Raw genomic sequence first — 21,681 nt, 5'->3', positions numbered from 1 at the left:
AGTCAATTGATTTCTAATTTATAGCTTTATCTTCTTTTAATTCTCAGCATTTGTAATGGTAGTTTAGAATTAACCTCTCAACATATTTGGTAGTTTAAACAGTCAAAATTATTGTCTAGCTTAGTACTTACGCTTATAAATTCCTTATGGGAATAATACTCTACTCACTACTATATTACTTGTTATAATCTGTACACTTGCGAGTTGTAAACGACAAACAACTACCAAAACATGTAGTGTGAGAAGGTCCGAGTTTTAGATTCTTCCAAGGGTACTGCTTTACAGTGAGAAACGCCCAACCAATCAATCCAACAATAATAACAATAAATTCCAGTAGTTTATCTATCTTTATTTTATCTGTTATTTATTTTTCTAAGCTTTGTATTTAATTTCCAAGCTTTGTACTTAGTTCCCAAGTAATCGATACAAATATTTTTAGTTTTTCATCCAACTTGCTATGAGATTTTGACAAAATTGCATTCAGCGTAGTTAAGTTCTCATAATCGTTTGATTAGAAGTCAAAAAGCACACAGCTAATGTACTCAGTATCTAGGACGCTTCCATATTCTTAAACCGTTAGTCACCCAAATTGTTTTCTAAGGAAACCAAAATAATCAAAGGAGAAGAACGAAGAATCGAAGAAGAAGAAGAAGAAGCTAAAAAGAATAAAGGGATAGAAGGGACATCTTATTTGCAAAATGAAGAAAGATGGGCAAACTTGTACCAATCTTTATTGCCAAAGATGGGTAAACTTGTACCACACTCTATTGCCAAACACATGGTTCTAAAGGAATTCAGTTTGGTTCAACTGAATTTTTTTTCTTTAAAAACTGAACCAAATTGAATTAACCAAAAATTATAAAAATAAAAATTAAATCGAAGTGAATTGTCAAATAAATCAAACCAAATTTATTGATTTGATTGATATATTGTTTGAATTGAATTAATAGTGCACACCTCTAATTTTTCTTATCAATTAAATATAAGGCTCCGTTTATTTCACGAAAAATATTTTAAATATTTTTTAATGTTTAGAGCATTCAGAAAATTGAGACAATGGAAAATATTTTATTAATCAAAAGAAAAATTAAGTTATTTTTAAAGAAAATAACTATTCCTTTTTAAAATAGGAAATTATTTTTTATTTTTTAGACTTAAATAATTTTATTAAAATGTGAAAACACATAATTAGTGTTTGGTAAATTAATTTTATGAAATTTTTTAAAATTCATTTATAAATCTAAACTTTTAGTGTTTGGTTAAATAAAATTTCATTTGGAATTTTTAATCATCAATTCTATGAAATTTATTGTAACTAAACCAAATTTTATTAAAATTGATAAAATATCCAAATGAATTTCAAGTTTAAAATCAAATCTATTTCAAGTGATAAAACTATTCTCTTATTGTATATTATTTATCTTATTTTATTTTATTTTATTTCAAATACAAAATTTATTTTATTTGAAATGAAATTTATATTTAATAAAAAATATAAAAAATTTTATTTATAAATGAATTACAAATGAAATAAATTTTATAAAATAATTGAACTAAATAAAATTTTACACATATATAATATAAATACATATTATTAATTTAACATTATAACTAAATAATAAAAAAATATTTTCATAAAATATTTTTTTATAAAACATATTTTTCCTATTCAATTACTTTTTATAAAATAAATTAAATAAAAAAAAGTTTATTTTCCTCCTAAATTTTTGTTCGTTCCTTGTTTTCCCTAAACGCTCTATTGTTTTCTGATTTTCATCAATCATATCCGCACTATCTATTTTGAATCTTGCGATTTGCCGACACCACCCAATCAACAAAATTATTTCCGCAGTAAAAAAGTAAAATGGTAAAAAACGCCTCTCCACACACCGGGAACAACGATAATTTTGTCGAGTAAAGAAGGAAAGGTTTGACTTCTGTATTTTAGGTTTAGGGGAAACGCATGAAAGGCCATTAAGGAACTGCCACGTGTGCACGAACAGTAAACCCAGTAATTGGCACTCAATCGGTTTCTCTCAAACCCTAAATTCGAAATGCCCATCTTAGCCCTGTACGGTGAAATCCATAAATTACCAATTTATGACACATACAGATTTTAAAGAGACAGAAAGAGAGGGGCAATAAAAAATTTAAGCAAACATAAAACGAGAGAGAGTGAGAGTGAGAGTGAGAGTGAGTGTGCTACAGGGAGAAGGGCTGAAGGGAAAGGAGAGAGATTTTCTTCTCCATTTCTCTTTCCAAGAATTCAATTCTGAAATTCCAAAGAACAGTCGACATAATATTGTTGGTAGTATTTACTTTCTCCTTGTAGTTTATGCTTTGATTTGAGAATTTATTTCTCAGTCTTTAATGGTGGTTCTTGAATCTCGTTTACCAGATAGTCCGCAACATTTACCCAGGAAAATGAAACTTGTTCTTCTTTCAGATTTATACCTTTATTTTGTTTCCATTTTTCTAGCCTGTCTTTCAAGTTTGTATGATTTTCTTGAGCTGCATGTTTAGATTTCATTGAGCCCATTTCACATTATTTTTTATATTAATTTCTTACATATGTATTCTTTGTTCTTTACTGTAATGGCAGACACAGTACGGCTAGGTTTTAGAGACCAGAATATTTGGGCTGTTTCTTTTACTAATTAGCTTATATATACGTATATCGAAGAAGGAAACAAATATGTATGGGGATTGCCAAATTTTGTCAAACATGGGAGCGAATGTGGTCTCTTCAGAAACCCTTTTTTCCTCTGCCATGGGAAACCCTAACTTCGACTTCCTGCCAAACATGCCCTTCCATTCTTTCCCTTCCATCATCCCTGTAAGCATAGTCTACGCTGCCTTTTTCGTCTTCTTCCCCTTTTTTTTTGTTGTCTGGGAGAGAAATGATATATTTCCGTGATTTGGTTGGTTTTATTTAGAAAGAAGAAAGTGGAATGATGCGTGAAAAGGAGGAGATGGAGAGTGGTTCTGGAAGTGAACAAGTTGAAGAGAAGTCAGGGAATGAGCAAGAGAGCACCGAGAAGCCTCTAAAGAAGAAGCGTTACCATAGGCACACTGCACGCCAGATCCAAGATATGGAAGCGTATGTCTCTATCTTCTCTTTCTTCCTTTTTTTGTTTTTAAATATCATTCTTATCTTATGCCTTTTCTTTTTGAACATAAGAAATAATTTTTATGAACACATCTCTGTCCAATTGTTAAAAACAATCACTCTCTCCATTCTCTCTCTCTCTCTGAAAATTTCCAATGCCATGCAGTCCTAACTTGGATTCTCTATTTACAAAGCAAAACCCATTTTGCAACAGGCGAAAAGTGGACCCTGTAGATTTTCTATATCTTATGCTTTGAGCAAATTCAACACTTGTTATCCTCTTTTGAACTGACCCATATCGCAGAGAAGATGGCTTTAACTATCATGTACAAATATTTTCCTTTTAAGCATTTTTGGTTTTTATGCAACAGTTCACCGTTTTTGTTATATGATATAAAAAGAAAGCTTGTTTTGCAGCTTGTTTAAGGAATGTCCACACCCGGATGACAAACAAAGGATGAAACTTAGCCAAGAACTTGGTTTAAAACCACGTCAAGTTAAGTTTTGGTTTCAAAATCGCCGTACCCAAATGAAGGTGACTACATTCTCTCTCTCTCTCACTCTCTCTCTCTCTCTCTCACACACACACATCTTTCACTCTCATGCTAACCCTAAAATGTCCCAACCCTTAATGAAGCCGTTGAGCTTACACACGGTGAATGTGATTCCCTAGAAAACGCGTCCATTAGTAACGTTTTTACTAAGCCATCATCATGAGCATCGTAGCAAAAGAATCGCATTTATAGTTTTGGCTCGCTGGCTTTTTGCTTACAGTCCCACATATTCATATAAAGTCTGTATCCATTAATAACCATGTGGGGTAGGTAATTTAAACCTTTACCTGCACATGTGCTTCCCAAGGGTGCACAGATTTAATGCTATATGTGTCTTTTTTTGGGTTTATATTTGATAATAAAATCCATAAGCCTAGCTTATCAGTTTTCTGTTTCGTTTAAAATTAAATATAATATAGGCACAGCAAGATCGATCGGATAATATTATACTCAGGACAGAGAACGAGACCTTGAAAAATGATAATTACCGGCTACAAGCAGAATTACGCAATCTTATCTGCCCAAGTTGTGGAGGGCCAGCCATGATTGGTGGGATTTCCTTTGAGGAGCTTCGAATGGAAAATGCACGACTTAGAGATGAGGTAATTTCAATTGTGAAGTTCATGAGACAATTTTCCATTTCAAATAAATAAATACTATATGATAGTCTCATAGTTAAGTTCCTAACGTTATTTACTTAAAACCTAATGGCTTTTCATGCTCTTAAAATGGTCAGTGATATAGTATGAACTTGCTGCTTAATTATATGTTTTGGGTAGGATTTGACAGATATAACTTTAGGTATTAATTTTTACTTAAAGTTAATACATATTTATGCGTAACACACTTATATTAAATCTAAATCCTCAAGTAGTTGTTTTATGGGCTTTCTTGGTACACTTAAAAAGATATGTAAATAAGAAATCAAGATGATCAATCAATAATTGCTAAAATCTTGAGCAGTTAGAGCGTGTCTGTTGCATTGCTTCACGTTATGCTGGCCGGCCAATTCAAGCAATGCAGCCTGCTTCTACATTTGTTCTCCTTCCTTGGACTTGGATATGAACATATATTCAAGGCAGTTCCCAGACTCCTTGGGTTCTTGCACTGAGATGATGCCTATGCTTATGTTGCCGGGAACTTCTTCCTTTGCTGAAGCTGGACTTGTGTTGATGGAAGAGGAAAAAACTCTTGCAATGGAGCTTGCAATGTCATCCATTGATGAACTCGTGAAGATGTGCCAAGCAACTGAACCTCTTTGGATCAGAAACAATGAGAATGGAAAGGAGTTGCTTAATCTTGAAGAGCATGCAAAGATGTTTCCGTGGCCTCTGAATCTCAAGCAGCATTCAAATGAGTCGAGGAATGAAGCTACTCGTGACAGCGCTGTAGTTATAATGAATAGCATCACCTTGGTCGATGCCTTCCTCGATGCAGTAAGTACCTTAATTTCAGAAATTCTCTGCAAGAAATACATCCATATTTTGCCATTTAATGTTATTGTTGTTTTTTAGTCAAATATGAAGCTAAAGTAGGCAAGTTTCTTCTTCTTTTGCTTTGTCAGAATAAATGGATGGAGCTGTTTCCTTCGATTGTTGCTAGAGCAAAAACTGTTCAAATTATAACCTCAGGTGTTCCTGGTGCTAGTGGTTCTCTTCACTTGGTAAGCATACGTTTGATACTGTCATTTTAAAACTCTCTTCCAAATATTAGTCTTTTTAAATCTTGTTGAAGTCTATACTAAACTATATTGAAAACCATGCCGTCATTAATCTATAAAAATTGCTCTCCTTTAGCTTTTCCATTAGTTTACATAATTATTACGAGTTCTTTGATCAGATGTATGCAGAGCTACAAGTTCTTTCTCCATTGGTGCCGACTAGGGAGGCCTATTTTCTTCGCTATTGCCAACAAAATGTAGAGGAAGGAAATTGGGCAATTGTTGATTTTCCAATTGATGGCTTCCATGACAACATTCAACCTTGTTTCCCCTTATACAGGAGAAGGCCCTCTGGCTGTGTCATTCAGGATATGCCCAATGGGTACTCAAGGGTAGGTAAAGTGTGCGAACCATGCTGTTTTGGAGCTGCTGATTCTTCTTTCTCTAACAAAGTATATTTCTCCACAAAGGTTACTTGGGTAGAACAAGCAGAGATTGAGGAGAAGCCTGTGCATCAGATATTTAGTCAATTTGTCAGTAGTGGGATGGCGTTTGGAGCTCATCGTTGGTTAGGAGTATTACAACGACAATGCGAGAGGGTTGCTAGCCTCATGGCCAGAAATATCTCAGACTTAGGAGGTTCTTAAACTGTACTCTCTTTTTGGTTACATTTATTTCACAATTTATGTGCATTTATTTCACAAAATTTTCAAATTATAACGTTTGTTTTTGTTGCATTCACAGTGATACCTTCTCCGGAAGCAAGAAAGAATTTGATGAGACTGGCACAAAGAATGATAAGAACATTTTCTGTGAATGTAAGCACTTGCGGTGGCCAGTCATGGACAGCCTTATCTGATTCCTGCAATGACACTGTTCGAATTACGACTAGGAAAATCACTGAGCCTGGCCAACCTAATGGTGTCATTCTCAGTGCAGTATCCACCACTTGGCTGCCCTTTCCTCATTACCATGTCTTTGAGCTCTTGAGGATGATCACCGCAGATATCAGTTTCAAGAGGATTATAATCAATTAGTATTTTATATATTAATCAAGTCAAGATTCATAGATCAAATCTACAAATACATTCTTATTAAATATAATTAAAAAAATGTATTTATATCATATTGTCAGCTTGATGTTCTTTCTAATGGGAACGCCTTACATGAAGTTGCTCACATTGCCAATGGTTCTCATCCAGGCAACTGCATTTCTCTTCTTCGCATCAATGTAAGCTTCTAATTTCAAGTTAAGATTAATGTTCTAGTCATTTCTTACTTCGTCCTTCTTAATGCAATTTGAACAAAAATATCAGGACTAGAATGTGATACATGTATATTTTGTATAATGCAATTTGAGTACTGAAGTAATCTTCAGGTATATATTCTAGAAGTAAAAAACTCAATACCAATAAGCACACTAACTGTATATGTATGTTTATACATTGATGCATGATAGGTTGCAAGCAACTCTTCCCAAAACGTAGAGCTGATGCTGCAAGAGAGTTGCACAGACCAATCTGGAAGCTTGGTTGTGTACACAACCGTCAATGTTGATTCAATCCAGCTAGCTATGAGTGGGGAAGACCCATCTTGCATCCCTCTTCTTCCATTAGGGTTTGTGATAGTTCCAGTGGAATCCACCTGTAACAGCAACACTGTGAATGAAGGCAACTCTATTCAATCTTTACAAGAAGGAAATTGTACTAATTCAGGATGTTTACTCACCGTGGGGCTCCAAGTACTTGCCAGCACAATCCCATCTGCAAAGCTCAATCTCTCCAGCGTTAACGCCATCAATAACCACTTGCGCAACACAGTGCACCAGATTACTTCCGCTCTTAGCACCTCCGCTGCCTCCTGCCCTGAGCATAATGCTGCACCCCAGGGCAGGACATAGGGTAGTATGTATGTGTTTTTATCTTGAAGAGTGACGAGATATTGGGTACTAATACCAAATAAATTAGTAGAGGGCAGTAGTAATGAAAATTTAAGGGTACACAAAAATGTGTACACAAATTCAGTATATGGTAAATCGTAGATCATTGGTTGAGTGAGATCTCTTGCTCATTCAACGGTCCAAAATTTTCATAACTGAATTTGTGCACAAATTTTTGTGTTAAATAAAAAGAAAAAGAAAAAAAAAAAAAAAGGTGTACGTAGGTCTAGGTGTATGGGCAAGTAAGAAAGAAGTGTAGCATTCATAGAGAATGCAGAAATGCAAGCAAGAAGGGAAATGAGGGAAGAGATATATTAATATAATATATGGGATGATAACGAGGATGTGACCCTTGCTTTGTGGTAAGACTTTAAGTTTTTAATTTATTTTTTTATAAATAACAGTAGAAAATGATGATGGAGCCTCACCAGTCAGCAAGGGTGGTGGTTGGGTATTGACTTCTGCTTGTCGGACTATTTTGTATTCCAATTTAATGCTACTCATTCATATATTTCTCTTCATGTACTGATCCTTTTTTTTTTTTTTTATCTTCATTTTATGTTCTTTCTCTCTGTACGAAGAAAGAATTAAATTATAAATCACTAAAATTTATATATATTTAGCCTCTATTTATTTTATAAAAAATATTTTTTTTAATATTTAAGACATTTAAAAGAATAATCGATGAAATTTTGTTTTATGAAATTTTTTTTATATTTTTTAATATTTAGGATATCTAGAAAAATAATCAGTTAAAAATATTTCTTATAAAAAAATAAATTATTTTTAAAAAATTTCTTTTTAAAAAAGAAAATCATTTTTTATTTTTTAAATTTTTAATAATTTTATTAAAATATAAAAATACTTATACATACATGATATAAAAATATATTATTAATTTAATATTACAATCAAATAATAAAAAATATTTTTATAGAAAATATTTTTTAAAAAAATATTTACCATATACAAGTTATTTTTCATAAAATAAATCAAACTCTAATCTAAAATAATTTTATTTACTAATAAATTTTGTAGTCTATTATTTTATCTATGTATTTAATATAAAAACACTTAAATTAATTTATTCTTGTGAAATGTCATATAACAATAAATTTAATTAAAATCCTTTCTATTTTACATGCTAATTAATGTGGGCAAATAAATTAAAAAGTTCTTTCGCTGACTGTAACTAAATTTTTTGGTAATTTACTTTGCTATTTGGTGAAATATATAACTTTTTTTCTATATTTTTAAAATTAAATAAATTAGTCTTTCATTTTTTAATTCATTAATAAAATAATCTCTAAAATTATTTTATCATTAATATAGATTTCAATTAAAATAATTAAATCCCTGATATTTTGACAAAATTAAGTAATTAACCGCTGTGTTTCAAAATCAAACTAGTCTCACTTTTCAATTTTTATATACATATTATTTCAAATATAATACTGTGTCTGTCCTAAATTATTAGGAATAATGACAAATATAAATATATACACACACCATGTCGGAAATTGATGTTGGAAACTTGGTTCGGTCATTGAATCAATGTTAGAAAATAGAGATTCAAACTCTGATACTATGTCGAAAAGACAAGGAAGGGAAAGCAGAAACTATTTTTCATAAGATAAATCAAAATTTTCTTTAAAATGGAGAAAAGACATCAACTTCATTAATTAAATAAAGAAAATACAAACACATAGTAAAGATTTTTTTTTTTTCCTTCATTTTCTCTCAACTCCCCACACAATCACTCTACTGCTTCACTTTCTCTACAAATCAATCTCCTTTTTATAGGCAAAGGGAAACATTTTTCAAATCAACAATCACATACTAAATACATGACAAATTTTCTAAATTTAATGCTACAAATTTAGAAAATCACTCATTTTCAACAAACACTTCATATTAAAATATATTTTTTTTTGTGCATATAATTTTCTACCAAATATTTTTCAAAAGCTTATCAATTCTAATAACTGATGAAAGCAAAGAGTTAAGAGTTTAAGTTTTAACTAGAGTTTAAGTGGTATATTATTGACAAATACTATAAAATTAATAATAATATTCTATTAGAATTAATATTTCTATATATTTTATGAATAATTATTAAAATAAATTTAGTTAGATTTTAATATGCTTATATTTAATTATTTATAATAAAGAAATACTTAAGATTGAAATAATTATAATAATAAATTTATTTATGTCAATGAAAAATAAATGCTAAATAGTAAAAATATATAACATAATAAGTTATAAAAAAATTATATGCTATTTATTGTATAAAAGATTATAAAATAAAAAATAATTTAATGATTAACCTAGCATAGTAAAATAAATTATTGACTCTATTAATTATTAAATTAAGTGGGTGAAGTTAAAAGTTTTATTTTTCTTTTTAATAATTATAAATTAATAGTTATTACTTATTTTATATTGGTATAAATGGAATAACTTTATAGTTTATGTGATTTAATGGGTTCACCCATGATACATGAACTGTAGGATTCGCAATAGTAGAACATGATTTTTTTTATATAAAAAAAAATCTAAAATAGTGTTTGCTCAACTTTTTTATTTTCAATTTTATTGATTAATTTTTAATTTTTATAAAGTAAATGATTGGTAAAATAAATATATGTATTTTTGTGAAAAAGAAAATTGATATTAATTTTTTTCCCCATGAAGGTGAGGGCGATATAATGACAATAGTAATAATGAAGCATATGATAGTAGTTGAATCACTTTAAATTGTTAATCATTATAAAAAAATTATTTTTTTATAAAAAATGTATTTAAGAAATTAATTTTGGCAATTATTTTTAAAAAAATAAAAAAAAATCTTTTAACAATTGAGAATATATTGCTAAACAGAAAATGCATTTATAATTAGTATTTTTTCAGTTATTTTTCATTTGAATTTAGGCTATCTTATTTAAATTTATTAATGATAAATTAATTTTTATAAATTAATTTTTTTATTAATTATTATAAATTTTAATTTGTAGCATTTCTTTTACACTCTATTTAGATATGGGGAAAATGGGGAGGAAAGAAAATAAATAAGGAAAAATAAATTAATATTAGCACTTTTTTTTATTTGGAAATGAAGGAAAAATAAGGGAATGAGGGAAAATAACTCTTATTTTTCTATTTTTATTTTCTCTCCAAATTAGAGAGAAAATAACAAGAGTGTAGGATTATACATTAAAATTATAATATTACCTTTTTTATGTTTTTTAAATAATAATTGTGATAAAATTGTAAATTTATCATTTTTTTTCTTTCTTTTCTTTATTTTTCTCCTTTTCTATCCAAACAAAAGTAAAGGAAATAACAAAAGAAAAATATTCTTTATTTTTCTTCCCCCTTAAAAAATTTCCCAAACAGAGTGTTAAGGTAAACTAGCACCAATTTAATACTTCATCAGTTAACATTTGTATATATTTTAATTTTATTAATTAGACTGATGTTTATATATATATATATATATATATATATATATATATATATATATATTCAATAGATAAATACAACGCTAACCCTTTTTTTTTTTTTGGATTTTAGCATATTATTGGTATGAATTTATAATTAGTAATTTAGAAAAATTAGGGAGCGAAAATGGAAATATGAAATAGTGAGAGGAAGGGTAGTCTACCCTAAATTTTTACCGAAAAATCAATTTATCCCCTCAATTTAACATTAAACTAATTTGCCCCCAAATTTAAAAACTAAACAAATTTAATATTTAAAATTTTAAATTTAAACCAATTACACACATTGCAAAGAGGGAAAACGCATGAAATGCTCATGCTGTTGACTTAGAAAAATAGCTCATCCACATCAGCAAAAAAGTGTTAGATTGATTTAATTTTTTAAAATAAGGGGGTAAATTAATTTAATGTTAAATTAAGGAAGTAAAATGAATTTTCCATTAAAATTTAAGGGGTAAAATATACTTTTAGCATGTATTGTTGAATTTTTTTTAATTTAACATGATATGTTAGGAACAACATACTAGAATTTTAAGAATTTTATGTATTTTTATTAAGGTTTACTAATTTTAGAAATTAATATACAATTGTTGGCTCAATCAGGTTTTAGTTTATTCTTTTTTTATTTTTAATCTCATTACACATTAATCCATGCATATTTATTATTTGTTCATTTTCCCTATTTTGTAATATGAAATGTTAACTAGTTTTGATGCGTGCCGAATGCACCAATTAAAAATACTCTATCTAAACTACTTGTATATAGGGTAAGAGAGGTCGATCCCATAGGAAATGAATAAATGCAAATAAGAAAACAGATCTTAAAGACATAAATAAATAAAAGGAACTTAAAATAGACAAAATAAACACCTAATCTAGTAAACTGAATATGCAAAGTAAAATAAAAGTAGGTTTTGATTTGTATTTGCTGAACTACTAAGCTAAACTAATAATGCTAGAATATAAACTAAGGCTAATGACACTTTTGAATACTCAACACAATCAGATTGCAACAATTCAGTAGAGAGGGTGCATCCACCATATGATATGTTATTAGTAGTGTGCCCTAGAGTATATCATTTTGTATGTATCTTATACATATTTTTATTAATAATAGACAATTACACTTTTCTGTTTACATAATTCTTTTATGTGTAATTAAAAGGGTCCATTGACATTTTATTAGAAATTTTATTCTTAAGTTGTTAAGAATATGAGTGACAGTATTTCTAGCACAAAGTATCATAAATTGATTCATAATCAAGGATACTTCACAAAGGACATAACTTATCCGGAAAGATTGTAATCATATTTGTTCCAAAGTATTAATATGAGATATTAATAAGTTGAAGTGGTGAGTCTTATGATGCATAACAAACATGATAGCCGCTTATATATGATAAGTAGACCGAACCAGTGACGTTTATGACAAGCACGTGGAGTTTACTCTTGTCAATGCATTGTCATATATCATATCAGTGCATATAATCTTTTAACCTGAGATAACATAGTTATCTTGTATATAGGTGGTTTGAGTTTGATACTGCTTTCATACTCGTACTGTGTATGGGCATATGGGCATGTGCAGGCTCCTACTAGTTATATATGGAGATAGGTGTTGATCAAGATGGGATCTGTTACCCTAAGTAAATAGGGATGAAATCCTATGTTCATTTAATTATTCTTGATGATTCAAGTTCCTGGCCAGGACAGATAGACTCAGCCAGAAAGGAGTTTCTAACGAGAAAGTCTGATTAATCAAGAACTAGAATTAAAAAAGAACATAATATTCATAGCAATTGGAATTTGACATTAATCATGACTCCAGCTAGAATTGGGATTTTATAACGGAGAGATTTTAGTGCATGGTAACATATGATTAAATGTTCATTTAAGGTATTCCTTATTACTGATTGGGTGGCCATGGCATGCTATGCTAGGTGTAAGCCATGGTCTATGAGATGCCTAAAATGATTTAGAGAAATCATTTATGATATGAAAGAGTTCTAATGATATTAAGAGTTAATATCATTTCTCATTGCCGATTAGTAATGAGCTTAGTAAGTCACACACCTACACAAGTAAATCACCAAGTGTGTTATAATTTAATTAATTAATTAAAGAGTTTAATTAATTGATTAATTAATTAATTAGCAATAAAATTACAAAGTCTCTAGCATGACTTGAAACCAAATATAGGTTATTGGATGTATAACATAAATTAGATTTATATTTAAAGAGTTTAAATATAAATCAAATGATGAAATTAATTAATGGAGATTAATTAATTAATTAATTAATATGTGATATAAATTAATTTGAAGAAGAAAATATAATTTTGGGTTAAGAACTCAAAATTGCAAATAAGGGCAAATTTATAATTTTACATGATGACAAGTAGCACCATGAGATGTGACACGTGGCACCCATGTGAGTGTGCCACTTGTCTTCCCATGATGGAAGATGATTAAATAAAGATTTAATTATAACTTGACACTTGTCTTAATGAGATTAAGACAAATATAAAGTAAGATTGGATCATGGCTTAACATGTGGCAAGAATTAATTCATTTTTGTCTTGCATATATAAAGAAGAAAGAGAAGAAACAATTATCTTCTTCTTCTTCTTCTTGTCTTGGACAGCAACCATGGCAATTTTTCTCTTTCATCTTCAATTCTCAATTAATTCTTGAAGACATTAATTTCTTCTTAAATTAATTTGCTAGAAATAGTTTCCAGTGCATTACATCCATTAACCCTCACCAAAGCAAACCTATCTCATTTCAATTGGTTAGCAAACAATAAAAGAGAGCTTTGGGGTTGCCATTGGTGGACCTTGGTGTGCTTATGGTAGACAAGCTAGAGGGGCAACATTTGGAGCCTTAGGAGCATCCAAAGGGAGTAAGAAGGATTGATTCTACGCCTTAGAGGTTAGAGAATTTTAATCCCTCTCTTAATTAGGTTTTAATGAATTAATAGTTAATTCTCAATCTTAAATAGCAAATAAACTTCTAATGTGTGCCAAAAGTGTGATTTGATATGCTAGAGGGCATTAGAACTTGGCTAGGTTCATAAATCATTTAACATGAATGCATGAAACCCTAGTAAAATTTTTGAATTCTAATGTTCTACTGGCCCTAAATCCATGCTTCCCTGCCTTCAACTGGTATTAGAGCCAGGTTTTATTTGCCATTAGGATTGATTTTGGGACTCAATTGTGTGATTGGATGAGGTTTGGACTGATTTGAATGAGGTTTAGATTAAAAAACCCTGGAAAAAACCTCACTGCTGCAAGAAATGTGGCCCGGGTGTGTCCGAGGCCACGGGCCATGTTTCTGGGCTTGCTGGCATATCACGCACGTGTCGTGGTACACGGGCCATGCTTTTCGTGCCTTAGCCCATGTTTCTTTCTGCCCGACAGAGTCACACAACACGGCCCGTGTAATTTCATGGCCCAGCCCGTGCTTTTTCACACCTCAGGCCGTTTAAGTTGTTACACAGGCTGTAACACCCTCACTTTAACTAGTCCGTGCATTTGACTATTCCGGTGACCAATATCTGTCCGAACAGTTAGAATGACTAGAACTATATGTAAACTAGAGTGAGGTGTCATAAATAACCCAAATAATGGTAAGAAAAAATTTAGAAAAATTTAAGCAATGAAATACAACAAAGTTAAATGAGCCGATGCCCAAGCGATGGGTGACCCAACAGGAAGCAACTGTAAAGACAATTATCGACCCTAAACTCGAGGAAAACCTAGTAAAATAATTTCTGGGATGCCAGAGAAGAGTTACGGTACCCTAGGTAACATTAGAATGCTAAGAAAAGGTTAGGAGAATTTTTAAGATCGGTACAGACAGTTTTAGCTCCTTAAGCTAAATGCAGGGCATTTTGGTCATTGCGCATTCAGAGACGATTTTTGACCAACTTATTCATTTTTGACCAACTTATTCATTTATGTAAGTGAATTATTGACATAAAATATGAATAAAAATTTATGAAAATTAAATTGAAAATGAGTAGAAAAGAAAAGAAAAGAAAATGAATTAAAATGGGACTTATGACATCACTATGATGTCATTAAAAACTCTCCACCCAATCACAACTTGACAAACTAATTAAAAGGGATAAAAACTAAATAAAAAGAGACAAAATGAAAAAGAAAAATTTGCACTCCCATCTTCAACCAGCCGGCTAACATAGAAAGAGAGAGAGAAGAGAGAAAACTCTATTGATGCTTGTTTACAAGCTTGAGTTCACCCTAGCTTCCCTTCACAAAAATTTATCCTCACACCTAGAGCAAGACTTGGACAGCAAAAAGCAAGAGAAAAAGTGGAGTTTTCAAGCCTTGGGAATTGGCGAATTCAAGGTTAGTGCTACCTTCTTCCCTTTCTCTTCTTTAAACTTGAACTTGAATAGGAAAATGGAAAGAAATTCAAGAGAAATTTAGAAATCATTCATGTTTAATTCAAGAGAAATTTTGGCCAGCTTATGAGTTAAGGGAGTTGATGAATTTGAATGAAATAAATTGTGATTATTGGAGTTGTTTAGTGTGTATATATGATTAGAATATTAGTTTTGCATAGGTTGTATGAAACGGATATTTGAAAATTAGGGTTTGAGGCATGAAGTTAGAGTTTTGCTCATATGTTAGTGAATGGAAGTCCTAATGGTTAATTAGTGACTATTTGGCTATATTTGATGAGGAAGAAACCTTGCCCAGAAAAAAAAAAAAAACTTAGAATACCCTAAAAATTGGTCAAATCCGGATAACCAAGTCTAGACTGGGTAAAAGTGACCAAATCTACACTGAGTTATGGCCAAATGAACAATGTTTGTTCATTTGGCCATAACTCGGTGTAGAAATATCCAATTGACCTGAATTTTATATCAATGAAAAGCTTAGACAATTTTAAACAACCTTCATGTAGAACACAAACTCAAATTCTGGACTTAATTTAATGAAATTGTCCACTAAAATTAGGACACCAAATCTGGTAGAACCAATTCTGCCCATAATTCTAGGTATAGGTCAATCCGGCCAGTTATGGTAAAATAGCCATAACTTGAGCTACAAAACTCTAAATGGAGTGATTCAAAAAGAGAATTAAAGAAAACACATAAAGAAACAACTTTTATGAAGAAAGTTTTGTCAAATTTTTACTGTAGCCAGGTCCAATGGAATAGTGAATTTGGACTTCAAATTTTGAAAATTTGAAATAAAACCTAGGAGGCTAGGAATTGAGTTTGGCAATCAATGCCAACAAAAATAAAATACAAAATATGGTATCTTGATGAACTTAGGCTTAATAAATCTATTATGAATTAAAAAGTCAACCTTTGCAGGGAAATGGTCAAGTGAATAATAACCCCAATGATATAGGAAATGGTATACTAAATTAGAAAAACCATTAGGATGGTTAATATAGATAATGTGATTAATGAATTTAAATTCTTGAAGTTGAGTGACTCTAGGATTTAAGGAAAATTTAGTTAAATTTGAAATCCATGAAATATTCATGGATTACTTAGAATATGAATGATAATTTATATACATAGTGTAATGAATATATGAATGAGACTTTAGTTCTCAAAATTGGAGAAAGGATAAGGAAAAATGCTTTGAGTACAATTACACATGAAAATAATTGTTATAAATTGTGATCAATATGAATGACATAATAAATGAATAAAAGGATGAATGCATAATCTAGGTAGAATTGTATTTTAGACATTTATACTTCTACTATGAATAAAAATTGAGATGTTATAAATTATAATTGGAACATATAATGAAAAAGTGATACTTATCTAAACACGTTTGTCAGATTGGATAGATTGGCATGTGCAGGCTCCTACTAGTTATATTATGAACCCTTAAAAGTACTAATGTGCCCACGTATTATCTAGACACGTGTGTCAGATTGGATAGATTGGCATGCTAATAGGGTATTATTTTAGCAGTACTGTATAAGGCTTTATGCCTGTATTTATAGCTTTATGCCCGTACTCATGGCTTTTATGCCCGATTACTTATTATCATAGCTTCTAGCCATACTGATTTGTTATCATGGCTTTTTAGCCATACTAACTGCATGCATGGTTGACATACTGAGCTTACATGTCCCATGGTATGATGGCCCAAGACACTGCAGTGTCCAGTGCTAACGATCCGCTTATCCAGTTTAGTCAGCCTGTCATAAGTTATTTGAGCAGTGAATTTTGTTAAGAATAATGTGAATTAAATGAATGAATAAGAAAGAAACTAGAATTAGTTTTAAAATTTTATTTATTATGCAATGATTCAAAATACCTAGAAATAAATTAGTGAAATGATAAGAAGATTTATAAAAGAAGTAGAACGTAAATAAATATTACAAATGCATCTCTCATAATAAATTAAGACTAAATTTAATATTGTTAAATAATTGAATATTGTATATATTATTACTGTAAAGTTTATACACTAAGCATTTTCAAAGAATGACAAATTAGGATAACTGATAATTAATATTAGTAATTTCACACGAAATTAAATTAATTCTTGAGCATCCAAATATTGCTTCGATTTTATCTTTATTGTATATTATTTTCTTTGTTATATTATCACACCACTAAGCAGCAATGCTTAGCGCGATGGATTTGTTTTCTCGCGAAGGTACTGAAGATAAAGCCCAGTGGATATTAGACTGGGATTTTGGAGTTCTGGTATGCAATGTGTTCAAGGTTGTCACCTCCTCAGCAATGCATGTAGGTATGGCTCACATTAGTTTGGCTATTTCATATGTAATCAATTTATACATCATTTTAATTATGAGATTATGTAATTATTTTGTAAATTATGTAAATTAATGAAATTTAAAAATTTTGCTTATGTGATTTGAGCATGAATTAGATTGTATGGGTTTGAAGACAGAATTGAAATATATAGATGATGCATGAAATGATGAGATTATTATTGTAAATATATTATCGAAAATTTCAAGCAGGTGAATAGTGAAATACTCCAACTGGTGACAAAAACAAGGGAAACTCCGCTGGTTTCTCCTTAGAAAAATAATTGATATTAAACTATAACGAGAACAAATTATTAAAAGAATAAAGTAAGATTAGATAGAGTGCTTTGACACCGAGTGTGACATGTCTTGCTCGGCTACACTGTAGACGGGTAAGGGATGTTACACGGGCCGTGCTTTGGACCCAAAATTAAGTCTAAACATGTTTTTTTTTTTTTAGGGGCGTGTTTAGCTGAATTTTGGGGTTTTTATTCAATTATTGTATAACTTTGGACCCAAAATTAAGTCTAAATCTAATTAAATGGTTTAATTGGGATTTCCAATCACACAAATAATTTTGAAAATTGTTTTTATAAAATTAAATTTGGAAAAGTTTCTAAATTTAAGATTAATTTAAATAAGATTCAAATTAAATCCTAATTGAATATATGACATTCAATTTAATTTTAACATGTATATTTTATTTAACTGTTAAATTTTAATATGCATGATGGATGATCATGGACAATAAAAGACCAATGTGATTGGATTTATTTCTTTTATTTTTTTTTTTGGATGTAAAATAATTATTTTTATTTTAGTGGCATGTATTATAAATGTTGCGATAACTTAGGATGTATTTTCATTTATTTAAGGGCTTTAAAATCCAAATTCTTGTAAATTCACCTTGGTATGCCAAGGGTTACAATGTAAATAAATTGCAAGAAGGACAAGGAGGTCAAGAGCATTAGTAGAACCAATGGGAGGAGATCAAGATCAAGATGTTGGTTATGTACTCCTTCAGCATCTCTTGTAATAGAATGAATGAAATACACCTAGGAATGCCTTAATTCAAATCTTGGTGACTCAGAATTGAATCCCTTAGAAAGTCCATGATTATGCCATATTGTTTGTTTATCCATGTATGCATTAGATATGTATGAATGTATACAAATATGTGATATATGCATGCCAATCGGATAATGTGCAAAGTGAGACCATAATAGTAATTAAGCCGACCACAAAATCTTCCAAACAAATGATTAAGTTGGTACTGTTATAATTATGATAATTATATCATGGCTACCCATTGAGGCAATTACTTTAATGAATTTTAAGCATTTGCATTATTAGCTATGGAAACATGGGAATAATGCATTTGTTTTAAGAGATTTTGTAACACCCCCGTTGTATAGCCTGGTATATTTCACTGTTCCAGTGACCGGTGTCAATCCGGACAATTAATGGGATTAGGGCCACACTTAAGACAATTTGAAAAGCCATAAACACAAATAATTAGTAATGTTTAATTAGTTAACTATAAATAAGAAAAACAGAACATAAGAGGTTAAACGAGCCGAGAGTCACAGCGATGAGTGACCTCCTGAACGCATCGAAGTCGTTTTAAACTCAAATTTCGAACCGTAAAAAGTGACGCTGCGGTCCTTAGGACCCTTATGAACACAGTGGAAAAGAGAAAATCACGAAAAAGAACTGTTAAGCCAGTCAAATAATTAGGTCAGGGAGCCGGAAGAAATATTGGATTATTTACAAACCGGGATGAACCGGCGAGGGGCAATTTGGTCAATTGACCCCGAGAGCTGACTCCTGACCTAACTGTCGAATAAAATCGGAGAAAAGAAAATTTCGGAATCGAGAATTAAATTAAAGAACTAATAGAAAAAAAAAAGAAAGAAGATGGAAAAGTCAAAGTGATGACATCATGCATGATGTCATAAAGGCTTAATTGATTTATTTTATTAATTTGGGAATTTTGGTCTTCCTAAGACATAAAAGAAAAGAAAAGAAAAGAAAAAAAAATATAATAAAGTCATCTTCTTCATAAAAAACGTGACTCTCTCTCTCCTTCACCCTCTCCCTCACCCAAAACCTCCATTAAAGCTCATTTTGAGCTTGATCAAATCCCTAATTTCACCATAGAAAAATTAGCCACCGTAGTTAAAGCTTATCTAGGCAACTTGAGAAGAGGATTGAGCAAGAAAGAAAGAAGGAAAATTTGAAGAAAAGGAGGAAGAAAATTCTGCTCAAGGTTGGTAATACAAGCCTTAATTTTTCTTTGTTTAATTAGTGTTTATATGGCATTAAGAGCTTGTAAATAACCTTAATATGAAAAAAATGTGGGGAAGAACAAACTGAATTTTGGGGCAGCTTGAGAGGAGTATGGTTTGCATGAATATGATGCAATTGAATGAGTTTAGAAACCTTACTTAGTTAAATGATTAACATTAAAATCATTAGAAGTAGTTAAATGCAAGAGTTAGTGAGATTAGGGTTTCAATGCTAGGGTTTATGAACCAAAATTTGGAGAAATGTATAAATGACATGTTGGACCTATTGTAAAGTGAAATAATGGTCAATTATGACCAAATAACTTGTGTGGGAATGATAGGAATGAAAACTAAATTCGGAGGTAAATGGTCATGCTGCTGGCAGCATGACCAAACCCACTTTGAAGGACCAAAACTCAAATTTTACAAGTCCAATTGATATACCACCAATTGGAGATGAAAATAGACATAAAAGAGCACAATTTTCATTGAGGAACCATGGCCAAAAACTGACCAAAACTTGGTGAAACAATTGACCAAAGTGAATTGATTGCTGGCTACCACTGCACCAAACTGACCAAATGAACAGTAACTGTTCATTTGGTCATAACTCAAGCTAGGTAGGTCAAATTGACCTGAAATTTTACCAGCAATTAGATATGATATAGACCTAAAACTTTCATGAAGAACACCAACCCAAATTAGGCCATTAACTCATTCAAATCATTGAGCAAAGTTAAATTTACTGTACTGAGATTCTGCAGAATTTTCATTGAGCAGCAATGTTTGGATGGCTATAACTCTCTCTAGAAAACTCGGATTTAGGCGATTCTTGAACCGATGGAAACCTAAGACATAGTACAACATTTCATATGAAGAAAGTGAGACCAAATTATGAACTTAACTTGGTCAAATTATTAACCAAAGTTGGACCAAAAATCTGCCAACACTAAAATCTCAGTATGAACAGTACATATGAACAGTAAACTTATTTTGGCCATAACTTGAGCTACAAAACTCCGATTGGGGTGATCCAAAAATGAGAATACACTTAAGACAATAAGGAACATTTTCGAAGGAAGTTTTGTCAAATTCCAACAGTAGATAGACCAATGGAACAGTACAACTTCGGAGAACCAAAACCGAAAATTGGCAATTTTGCCAAAATGACCTAAGCTTTAAACAAATGACCAAAACCAACAAGTTTGGTGACCAAAATGTGGTATGTGGGTGAAGTTGGAGTTCCCATACCCATTAAGCCTTAGAAAGTTAATAATTTGACTTGAATAGTGCAGTGAATAGTAACCCGAAATACAAAATTTCGAGAACGTCGAATTTAACACGTTAGAGCTAGGTAAATGTGAAGTTAAGTTTATTTTGGATTTATTTTAAGTTTTAGTACTGAAACATTAGAAAATTTCGTGTTTCAGTGGAAAAGAATACCGGGACAGAACCCGAGGAGTCGAGTCAAGGCCAACAGGCGACTCGTTTGAGGTTTGTGCACAATATATACTTTTATAATCATCTTTTGCATATCGTTTTGAATAATGTGAAATATTGGATTATGGCATTCTTATGATGTTTGATCTAAATTGTTGAAATTTATTATGTATATTTGAAATGACAATGTTTAGCAAATTGTTAAGATAAGTTTTGAAACCACAGTATCATGACCATATATTTGAACACCTCACTAGCACGACTAGTGGGGGTAATTTGTTTTGAATTTTGATTCCTTCTCTGGAGAAGTGTTGAGGCGTGCCAGTAGAAGAGGATGTGAATGGATATCCATATATTTGAGCTAGCTAGCCTTGTGATCTGATTTCTCTTTAGCCTCTGGCTATTGAGA

The 21,681-nt window shown here is 30.9% G+C and overlaps 1 pseudogene; it reads left to right on the top strand.

Moving 5' to 3' along the window:
* Positions 1–2,177: 2,177 nt before the first annotated feature.
* LOC131176006 (homeobox-leucine zipper protein HDG5-like) lies at positions 2,178–7,783 on the top strand (annotated as a pseudogene).
* The last annotated feature ends 13,898 nt before the right edge of the window (positions 7,784–21,681 follow it).

This window comes from Hevea brasiliensis, chromosome 18 (genome assembly GCF_030052815.1).
Source record: "Hevea brasiliensis isolate MT/VB/25A 57/8 chromosome 18, ASM3005281v1, whole genome shotgun sequence".
In the NCBI taxonomy this organism is placed as follows: Eukaryota; Viridiplantae; Streptophyta; class Magnoliopsida; order Malpighiales; family Euphorbiaceae; genus Hevea; species Hevea brasiliensis.
The sequence above is the reverse complement of the archived record's forward strand: the minus strand, read 5'-3'. Positions and strand labels throughout refer to the sequence as shown.